The following is a 10,924-nucleotide window of genomic DNA, read 5'->3' as shown; positions in this document are numbered from 1 at the left end:
CCAGTAATAAAATCTGTCAATCAAAAGTGGCCAGTTTGAAGCCTGGTCGGGGTCAGTACCCGATTGTCGAGCCCAGCTCACTGTTTATCTAAGCAGTTCGAAAAAAGCTTTGAGCTGTAAGTAGAGAAATTAGGTACTGCTTATTTATTTATTATTATTTATTTACAGTATTTATATTCCACCCTCCAGTGATAAAATCTATCAAATGAAAGTGGCCAGTTTGAAGCCCAGTCGGGGTGAGCACCCAATTGTTGAGCCCAGCTTACTGTTTACCTAAGCAGTTCCAAAACAGCTTAGAGTGGTAAGTAGAGAAATTAGGTACCGCTAATTCGTTTATTTATTATTATTTATTTACAGTTTTTATATTCCGCCCTTCTTTCTCACCCTGAAGGGGACTCAGGGTGAATCACAATGCACATATATATGGCAAACATTCAATGCCATTAGACATACGACATATAGACACAGACACAGAGGCAATTTAACATTTTCCAGCTTCTGGTTCCAGCTTCCTCAACCAGCCAGTCACCCCTTCGGGCAGCTGCGCATCGTCGCCAAAAAGCTGCGTTGAGGACGCAAGCGGCAGAGTTTTGTGGGGAAGGAGTTGCCAAGCTCATTCATCGCTATGATAAGTGCCTAGATTTGAATGACGACTATGTTGAAAAGTGGTATTGGGTGTGGCTTTCAACTGCATATGGTAAATGTTTTCTCCTATACTTTGTTCATTTTTAATTCCAAAACGTAATCTACTTTCTGGATAACCCTTGTATAACAACAACAACAACAACAACAACAACAACAACAACAACAACAACAACCATTATTATTACTCCAATCTCTAATGGAGATTCCTACTTTAGTCTCTTAGCTCAACCCTTAAACCATTATACAATGCTGGCTCATCTTTTCCTTTATTCCGTCACCATTTTCACCTCCCGCAGCTTAAACCCTCCATTTATCTATACCTGTGGAGAGCAGGAATTTATTTCCTCAAATGGCTGGAAACTGGTAAAAAAAAAACCAGAGGGGGGCCGAAACGCAACCGTAACGAATTGTTTTTACAGAGCACGTTAATATAATGCTTTACGGTTTTAATCACATCGCCGCGGAATCGTGGCACCGCGTTTCGAAATTAATAACAAGACATAATATCGAATGCGTTTACACAATGATGTTTTACAGTTATGGCCAATCCATAATGCAATTACAGGGCGGCAATGAGGAATGGAAGGAGAGGATGGGAACAAAAAGGAGCTCAGAGCATCAGACTCAACATCCCTGGGCTTTTATTTATCCTTGGCTTCGGAGGAATTGGGAAAAGACACCTTTCCATTCTGCTCACTGTTGATATGTCTTTCCATAGCAAATCTTTAGGTATCCAATTGATTTACTGTAATGAGGTTCCTCCTAAGTCGAATCTTGATATTTGAATCCATTGGTTCATTTTCTAGAGCAGCAGAGAGCAAGCTTGCTTCATCTTCTACATGAGAAGATGAAGAAGAACCTTGAGATATTCAAGAATGTCCCTATCAGGTCCCAGCTCTGTCTTTCCATCTCCAAGAGTGCCTCCTGACCTATCTGTGGCTCAAAATCAAAATCCAAAAACCTACCCTAAACTTGTACATGGGGTCAACTTATACATGAGTATATATAGTATGCTTTAAAAAAAAAGGAAGAGGAGAAGCAGAAGAACCAAAAGCAAAAACAGAAGAAGGAGAAACAGAAGAAGAACCAAAAAAGAACCAAGAGAACCAGTAGAAGAAGAAGCAGCAGCAGAAACAGAACCAAAAGGAGAACCAGTAGAAGAAGCAGAAATAGAAGAAACAAAAGAAGAACTAAAAACAGAAACAGAAGAACAACCAGAAAAGCCAGAAGAACAACCAGAAAAACCAGAAGCAGAAACAGAAGAATCAGAAGAAGAACCAAAAAGGACCAGAAGAAGAACCGGAAGAAGAAGTACTACCTGAAGCAGAAACAAAAGAAACAGAAGAAGCAGCAGAAACAGAAGGAGAACCAGTAGAAGAAGAATAACCAGAAGAAGAAATAAAAGAAACGGAAGAAGAAGAAGCAGAAACAAAAGAATGAAAAGAAGAACCAGAAGAGGCACCAGAAGGAGAACCAGAAAGAGAACCAGAAGAAGAAGAAGAAGAAGAAGAAGAAGAAGAAGAAGAAGAAGAAGAAGAAGAAGAAGAAGAAGAAGAAGAAGAAGAAGAACCAGAAGAAGAACCAGAAGAAAAACCAGAAGAAACAGAAGAAGAACCAGAAGAAGAACCAGAAGAACCACAACAAGGAGAACCAGAAGAACCAGAACAAGGAGAACTTGGAAAAAAACAGAACCAGAACCAGAAGAACTAGGAGAAGAACCAGAAGAAGACGCAGCAGAAACAGAAGAACCAAAAGAAGAACTAGAAGGAGAACCAGTAGAAGAAGAAACAGAAGAAAAACCAGAAAAACAACCAAAAGAACTAGAAGAACTGGAGAAAACAGAACCAGAAGCAGAAGAAGAACCAGGAGATGAACCAGAAAGCAGAAACAGAAGCAGAAGGGTTGTTGTATGTCTTTCGGGCTGTGTGGCCATGTTCCAGAAGTATTCTCTCCTGACGTTTCGCCCATATCTATGGCAGGCATCCTCAGAGGTTGTGAGGTATGGAAGCAGAAGTCCAACAACAACACAAGAGAGGTTGCAACCTATTTAAAAAATGCATTGCTTTTTCCTGGTAGGTTCCAGGAAACACAATTCAATGTTATCCAATTTTTTTGGACAAGAAGGGCAGGCCAGATGTTGCTCACTCCTGCCTTACAATTCTGGTCCAGAGGAACCATTAAACCTTAACCTGAAAATGGAAGCTGAAAGCGAATATTAGCGACCGTCTCCAGGCCTAACGGGTAGCAGGGAAAGGTTGCATCTTGTGTCCCATCCTTCTTGCTGGCAGAAAACACATCTCTCCGAGGAGGCATGAACCTTATAAATTACGCACCAAATTAAAATAACTCTCGCCATGCTTACAGGGAAGTTTATTGGTTCGTAAATCGTGCTCCGTGAATGACGGGTGCTGACTCAGGGAAAGCGAGCCCAAAGCGAGCATCGTTCATCACCGCCGGGAACGTGCGCTTGAACAGCGACATCTTTGCATCTCCGCTCCCGTCGTGGGGTCTAGCTAGAGGAGATGCGCACTTTTTTTTCCTAATTTTCATTTTACTGCCTGATTGAAAAATATGAATCTGAAAGGGAGGGAGGGAAATAGTTCCCCATTCCCTTCTTTTCTACATTGCCACAGCCCTAGGAGGTTATTTAAATGGCAAACTTCAAAGCAGGAATATCATCGCGCTTCTTGACGGCGGAAAGAGCCACATGTTTCTCTCCGCATGAGTCAGAAACATGGATCCAACCAAATCGTGGAACATTGACAAAACAGTCTCCATTCACTGACTTCCTAGTCTTACAAATACAACTGCAATGCTACTGTTTTCTCCCTTCTGCATCTACACTGTGGATTTAGTGCAGTTTGACCCCACTTGAGCTGCCAAATCTCATGATTCCTGACATCAAAGGGGACTTCCTGTAGCTCTTGGGTTTTGTCACCCAGCACCTGGATACTCCTGCCTTGCAACCCATTGGATTTCCTGTCTGCAGCATGTTTCCTACTAGATATTCTGTAAACTCTTCTGAGGAGAATGCAATTATTATTATTATTATTATTATTATTATTATTATTATTATTATTGTGCGGTTTTCTGGCATTGTATATTTCTGCTGCTTCTGTGGCTGTTCATTTGTATTTTGATTCCGTAGCCCACTTGTCAATGGATATCCAGAATCGGCAGCATCCACCACAGTCCTTTTTATCCTGGGCAAAGACCGAGCCAGTATAGACTTCGTTTTGGTTTGTTTCTCCATAATACTAATGGGTTAGGCGCTCTTAGTTCCACTCCTCAGCTGAGACCTCTCTGGCTTGGTTGAGCCTGCCGGTAATAAACAGCAGACAAAAAATCAGTACAAGAAAACCGCACTACAAACTAGAGCTGACAGCTGGCACAACAAAACATCGCATGGAAAGTTCCTTGACAAAATTGAAGGAAAAGCTGATAAGGAGAAGACCTGGCTCTGGCTCACGAATGGGACCCTGAAGAAGGAGACAGAAGGCCTGATCCTTGCAGCCCAGGAGCAAGACATCAGGACAAAGGCCATTAATAATAATAATAATAATAATAATAATAATAATAATAATAATAATAATAGAAGACCTGGCTCTGGCTCACGAATGGGACCCTGAAGAAGGAGACACAAGGCCTGATCCTTGCAGCCCAGGAGCAAGACATCAGGACAAATGCAATTCAGGCCAAGATCGAAAAATCAGCTGATGACCCAAATGCAGACTGTGCAAGGAAACCAACAAAACCATTGATCATATCCTCAGCTGCTGTAAGAAAATCGCACAGACAGACTACAAAGAGGCACAACTTTGTGGCCCAAATGATTCATTGGAACTTACGCCTCAAGTACTAATGAGCACGCAAAGATACTGTGGGACTTCCGAATCCAGACTGACAAAGTTCTGGAACACAACACACCAGACATCACAGTTGTGGAAAAGAAAAAGGTTTGGACCAGTACAAACTAGTACAAGAAAACTGCACTACAAACTAGAGCTGACAGCTGGCACAACAAAGCATTGCATGGAAAGTTCCTTGACAAAACTCAGCCGCTATCAGGACCTCAAGATTGAACTTCAAAGACTCTGGCAGAAACCAGTGCATGTGGTCCCAGTGGTGATCGGCACATTGGGTACCGTGCCAAAAGATCTCAGCTGACATTTGGAAACAATAGACATTGACAAAACGATGATCTGCCAGCTGCAAAAGGCACCCGACTGGGATCTGCACGCATCATCCAAAAATACATCACACAGTCCTAGACACTTGGGAAGTGTTCGACTTGTAGTTTTGTGATACGAAATCCAGCATATCTATGTTGTTTGCTGTGCCAGGCTATGTTGTTATGTCAATAATAATAATAATAATAATAATAATAATAATAATATAATTTTTAAACGTTCATCCTTTTTTCCAAACCTGTTGACCAAAAGCAGCCCACAGGTGTTATTCAACCTTCCTTTTCTATCTGAAGGGGATCGAGAAATACACCTGCTTAACTCAGAGGCAAAGGGAATGGACTCCCTGTTGAGTGTTTTGATTTATTTGGAAGGAAAGCTCCTTTTAATTATAGACCAAAGCTCTTGGCGGAGCAACTGCGTCAGTTCTCCTCCAATGACTGGCGGATGACGACAAGACGGAGGAGAAAAGCGGAAGGCAAGAGAGTCCGCCAGTCATGGGAAAGTCCTCCTTGTCATCTTGCTAACATCAGGTATGGGCAAACTTTGGTCCTCCGGGTGTTTTGGACTTCAACTCCCGCAATTCCTAACAGCCGGTAGGCTGTTAGGAATTGCGGGAGTTGAAGTCCAAAACACCCGGAGGACCAAAGTTTGCCCCTGCCTGGTCTACACTGTAGAATTAATACAGTTTGACATCACTTTCACTGCCATGGCCATCCATCCATTTAGAAAGTTGCGTCAGACACCTGGGAAGACGATCATCCGATCATCCGTCTGTTGTTTCCCCCGTCGTCGTCCTTCTAGCATCTCACAGAGATGAAAAACAAAATGTAAATTCAGCAACAAGTGAATATTCATAAGGCCAAACTTCACAAGACGACTCCTTTATATTTAGAACTCTATACTCCAGGGTCGCTCTCCCCAAATCCAAAAAGGAAGCATCGCTTTGACAGCTATTAGCAAAGAAGCCACTCCATTACGGCGTTTTGCGGGAGGGCGGGCGCCCAAACTGGGACACTTCCAGCTTTTTGCATTAATGGGTCCCAAGAGATCCCTTCCTCCAGCCACATTCCCAACCAAAGGAAGTGGCATATTAAATCTCAGACGACAATGACATCAGTATTATTAAAGTATTATTCTGTGATATATATCTATATATATAAAAACTAGCTTTGCCCGGCCACGCGTTGTTGTGGCTTATGGGCATCCTATGTTGGCCAGGTAGAATAGCAGTGAATAGCCTTGCAGTCTCAAAGCCTGGCCGTTTTCTGTAGTAGCTGGAGCTGTTTGTTGTATGAACGTAGAGGCATGGATGAGGGGTTGTGCTGCCAAGTTTAGTGTTTCTGGGATGTGTAGTTTTGTTGTTTAGTCCTAGGCCGAAATGTCATTACCCTTTCTATATATATAGAGTGATGGCATCACGGCGACCCACAAAACAACAAAACTACAGGCCCCCTAACCTCAAAATTTGACGACACAACCCACCATCCACGGCTCTAGGTTGATACAACAAAAAGAAAAGAAAAATAAAGTCCTAATGAGAGAGAGAGGAATAATTGCTTTTATCCAATTGCTGCCAGTTAGAAGGCTATGCTCCTCCAACTTGGTCTCCTAGCAACCCAATAAAAAAATAATAAAAAACACTAAAAATAATTTAAAACACTAAAAAATTAATACAATAAAATACTATAATAACAGAAAATAACTAAAAATAATTCAAGAAAATAATGAAATATAATAAAAAGATAACTTACAATAAAATTTATAAAAAAAAACATACAAATAACGTCAAATAAAAATTACACAATTTTTAACCAATACCACCACCACTTTGCCACAGCAACGCGTGGCCGGGCACAGCTAGTATGTATGTATGTGTGTGTGTGTGTATATGTATATATATATATATATATATATATATATATATATATATATGTAATGTACGTTTGTAGAACTGAGTAAACAACAAAACCACTGAACCAAATCACAGCAAATTTGGCCACAAAAGACATAGTCATCCAATCTATGTCTTTCAAACAAAAAAACCTGGAAAAGAAAGTCCAAATTAGAGAACAAGGAAGAGCCGTTTTCAACCCTGGTTGCTGGTCAGAAGGGTAGGCCCTGCCCCCTTTCGGCCCCGCCCAGTTCATCTCCTAGCAACCCCCTTGGTCACAATGGTGCCGGGATACAGCCAGGGTTCAGGCATTTGAGGCTGCAAGGCTATTCACTGCTATTCCACCTGGCCAACAAAGGAGTCCCATAAGCCACAGCAACACGTGGCCGGGCCTGCCTGTTGTGACTCAGCTGGAACCTCAGATCGACTTTGATGAGGATGATGGTATTCAGGTTCACAATCAGGTTCAAAATGTCCCTGTTGTAGAAGATGAGGAACAGGATGTGCAAGTTCATTTTCCCACAGCAAGGAATGTTGTTGTTGATACTGAAACTAGCCAGGTGCAAATTGACTTAGAAAAGGAGGACAGTTCTCAGTCTGATAGCAAGCAGGCTGACAATAACAAGCAGGCTGACCTTGATGAAACGGGCTCCCTAGATCGAGCTGACCGTTTGGAATTCAGAGTTCGAAGGAGTATGAGAATAGCAAACAAGAAGGAGGTCAGAGGCCAAAGAAATGCTTTCATGTTTTGCAAAGGGTATTAAAGCAAAGTGTTTGGAGACAAACTTTTGTCAAAGCAACTTTTCGTTCAACCAAGGAGCAAGCTCTCGTTTTCCTGGATGATCTTGCAGCTCTTGTGACTTTGTCATGCTCTAATGGGATGCTGGTGATTCTTTGAATTATGCTCTAAGGCTTTATTTTGTAACTATCTTTTCGGACTTGACTTTTGTCTTTTAAGAACTTTTTATCTTCTATTGTTTAATAAACTATCAAGACTTCCACCTGTGTGCAGTTTGGTGTTTATAGCAAGATGAAGCTATCCTGCCTTTCTTTCCTTCCTTCCTTCCTTCCTGTTAGTGGATGGGATGGAGCAAAAGCATTGCAATTGAGATATGTGTGGGAAGGAGAACTATTTCTGCTAAATACACACCTTTGAAACATACCACCGGGCTCACGGGAGACTTGGCCAGGAATTCCTAAGTTATTTATTGCCTTTCCCCTTTATCAGCAAAGCTATTTCCCAATTTCCCACAAAGATAAAGATCTTACTTTATGGCTAGGATTTGGTGACCTTAGCGGGACCTCAGCCTCCGACCAAAATTGGTCCCGGAGAGAAAAAGGTGGTGGCAGCGAGGCTGGTTTCCTTCTCTTCGTTTTGAAATTTTATATATATATATATATATATATATATATATATATATATATATATATATTCCGTTCCCCGGCGTGAGCACAGTCTCGAGGGTGAAGTTCCTAAGCCACTTGGTTTGCAAATAACGGCATTTTAAAGAAATATTATTCAGAGCGAAACAACACCCGCGACGATGGGGAGGAAGGCAATGGAGCAAGACAATGCCGAGAAACCGACATTAAAATTCATGCCAGACATGGAGCTGCTTCCTTCAAACAAGATGATCCAATGGAATAAAACATGCTCTCGGATCATGTACCAAATAAAAATAGTCCCTTCGGGGGAAGTTCTTCTTCCACGATAGGAAATTATTGGGCCAAATTGTGTGTTACCTTAATAAAAAAAAACATGGATGTGCCAAGCTTCAACATCAGGCATGGGCAAACTTGGGCCTTCCAGGTGTTTTGGACTTCAACTCCCACCATTCCTAACAGCCTACATAGATGTGGGCGAAACATCAGGAGAGAGTGCCACCCAGCACAGTAATTACAACATAACATTACTGCGTATTGAACTACTTTTTCTGTCATTTTTTTTTTTGTATAACATGATGTTTTGGTGCTTAATTTGTCAAATCACAATCTAATTTGATGTTTAATATGCTTTTCTTTAATCCCTCCTTATTATCCAAGATATTCGCTTATCCAAGCTTCTGCTGGCCTGTTTAGCTTGGATAAGTGAGACTCTACTGTATATTGAAAACACTGACTACAAAAATGGCTTGGATAATCCAGAAACTTGGATAAGCGAGGCTTGGATAAGTGAGACTCTACTGTACTTAATTCCTAGACCCAGTGGATAACAAAGGCCCTCTTTACAAATATCCGAAAATAAATTTTCTCTTGATTTGGGTTATTGCAAGAATATTAAAATCCCTGCAGCTGAATGTATTCAATTAGTTTTTTTTTCTTCATTGCATTTTTAAATATATATATAAGTTTTATTCCATCTCACCTTTTTTCCTAGAAGGTGCAATATCGAGGATGGCCATGAGAGGGCACTGCCTCTCCCCGCTGGGATTCAGAGACATCTGGAAAAAAGCATCAGAGGCTTTGTTGTGCAACCCTTTGCTTCTGAGACACAGCAGAGCAAAACCTTGCTTTCCACAACAAGATTTCCCTCCCTGGAAAGCATCTTGGGAATGCGTGGAATTTACAGGCCCCAGCCCTGCGATATACACACATGGCACAAACAAGCCGGCCTCCGAAAAGCCTTCCTGGAGAGCAACAAACAAGGGAAAAGGGGGTTTCGAGGGAAGAATCCTGCTTTAAATCTCGGGATGGGCCAACTTGGGCCCTCCAGGTGTTTTGGACTCCAACTCCCACCATTCCCAACCCTTCCTTTTGCCCCTTTTGCGGAGGATGAAATAATCCCTCTTTCTCTCTCCTGTGTGACTCTGTGCGAGTATCAGTCCTGCGGGTGTTTTGGACTTCAACTCTCACAATTCCTAACAGCCTCAGGCACCTTCCTGCTGTGAGTTTTTCGGGCTGTATGGCCATGTTCCAGCAGCATTGCCTCCTGACATTTCGCCTGCATTTGTAGCTAATGGGGGCTGGGCTGTGGCGCAGGCTGGTGAGCAGCTGCTGCAATAAATCACTCTGACCATGAGGTCATGAGTTCGAGGCCAGCCCATGGAGGGGTGAGCACCTGTCAATTAAAAATAAAATATAGCCCCTGCTCATTGCTGACCTAGCAACCCGAAAGATAGTTGCATCTATCAAGTAGGAAATAAGGTACCACTTATAAAAGTGGGGAGGCAAGTTTAACTAATTTACAACGTTGGAATGAGGAAGTGCCATCAGAGTGGATGATGAAGCAGCTGCTCCCCCCTGTGGCCAGAATCGAACATCCTCTCAGGAGAAGGTTAAATTGCCTCTGCGTCTGTCTCTGTCTCGGTTCGATGTGTTTATGGGCACTGAATGTTTGCCCTATATGTACATAATGTGATCCGCCCTGAGTCCCCTTCGGGGTAAGAAAGAAGGGCGGAATATAAATACTGTAAATAAATGAATAAAAAAATAAATAATGGCATCTTCAAAGATCTGTTGGAAACGAGGCAACAAATGCCTCCATTTACGCGCACATGTTTGCGCATCTATATCATGGGTTTCCGGTACGTTCCCCCCCCCCCCCCCCCCCGCTCGTTCTTTCTTGCCAGAGAATGTGACCCTGCCAAATGCTACGGCTGGCACTTCCCACCGAACGTGATAATGTTGCTCTTATTTCCGCGATGGTGTGATTTCTTAAATCCTCCGGCAATGCTCTCGGCAGCAGACACAACTTTCTGCTGGTGTCGCCCTCCATTTCTTGACAGGTTTTTTGCACTACAATTCCCACAATACCCTCGGCAGAAAGGTCACTGCAAGTTGTACTCATATACACACACACACATATATAAATATATACGTATATATGCATATATATATATAGCTATGTGTAAGCATGTGTGTATGTACACGCTTGCACATAGCTATATATATATGAATATATACATATATATTTATATGTGTGTATGTGTGTGTATATGAGTACAACTTGCAGTGGCCACAATCCCCTTGGCAGAAAGGCCACTGCAAGTTGTACTCATACACACACACACACATATATGCATATGTATATAGCTATGTGCAAGCGTGTGTGTATGTACATGCACACAGAATAGTATATATACGCAGCATTGACCGATGTGAATATGTATATATTTATATGTGTGTGTATATATGTATATGTACACATACATATATGCATACACACATAAGGATATATACCCAGCATTGTCCAGGTGTA

At 42.0% G+C, this 10,924-nt stretch overlaps 1 protein-coding gene across 1 annotated transcript in view; it reads right to left on the bottom strand.

Annotated features, from left to right (window-relative positions):
* Positions 1-328: 328 nt before the first annotated feature.
* hmg20a (high mobility group 20A) overlaps positions 329-10,924 on the bottom strand; it is a 61,545-nt gene continuing 50,949 nt past the window's right edge. The window contains exon 10 of the mRNA XM_062963429.1: positions 329-3,963. The gene's annotated coding sequence lies outside the window, so the exon portion shown is untranslated. The remainder of the gene's footprint in view (positions 3,964-10,924) is intronic.

This window comes from Anolis carolinensis, unplaced genomic scaffold (assembly GCF_035594765.1).
Source record: "Anolis carolinensis isolate JA03-04 unplaced genomic scaffold, rAnoCar3.1.pri scaffold_11, whole genome shotgun sequence".
Classification (NCBI taxonomy): domain Eukaryota; kingdom Metazoa; phylum Chordata; class Lepidosauria; order Squamata; family Dactyloidae; genus Anolis; species Anolis carolinensis.
The sequence above is the reverse complement of the archived record's forward strand: the minus strand, read 5'-3'. Positions and strand labels throughout refer to the sequence as shown.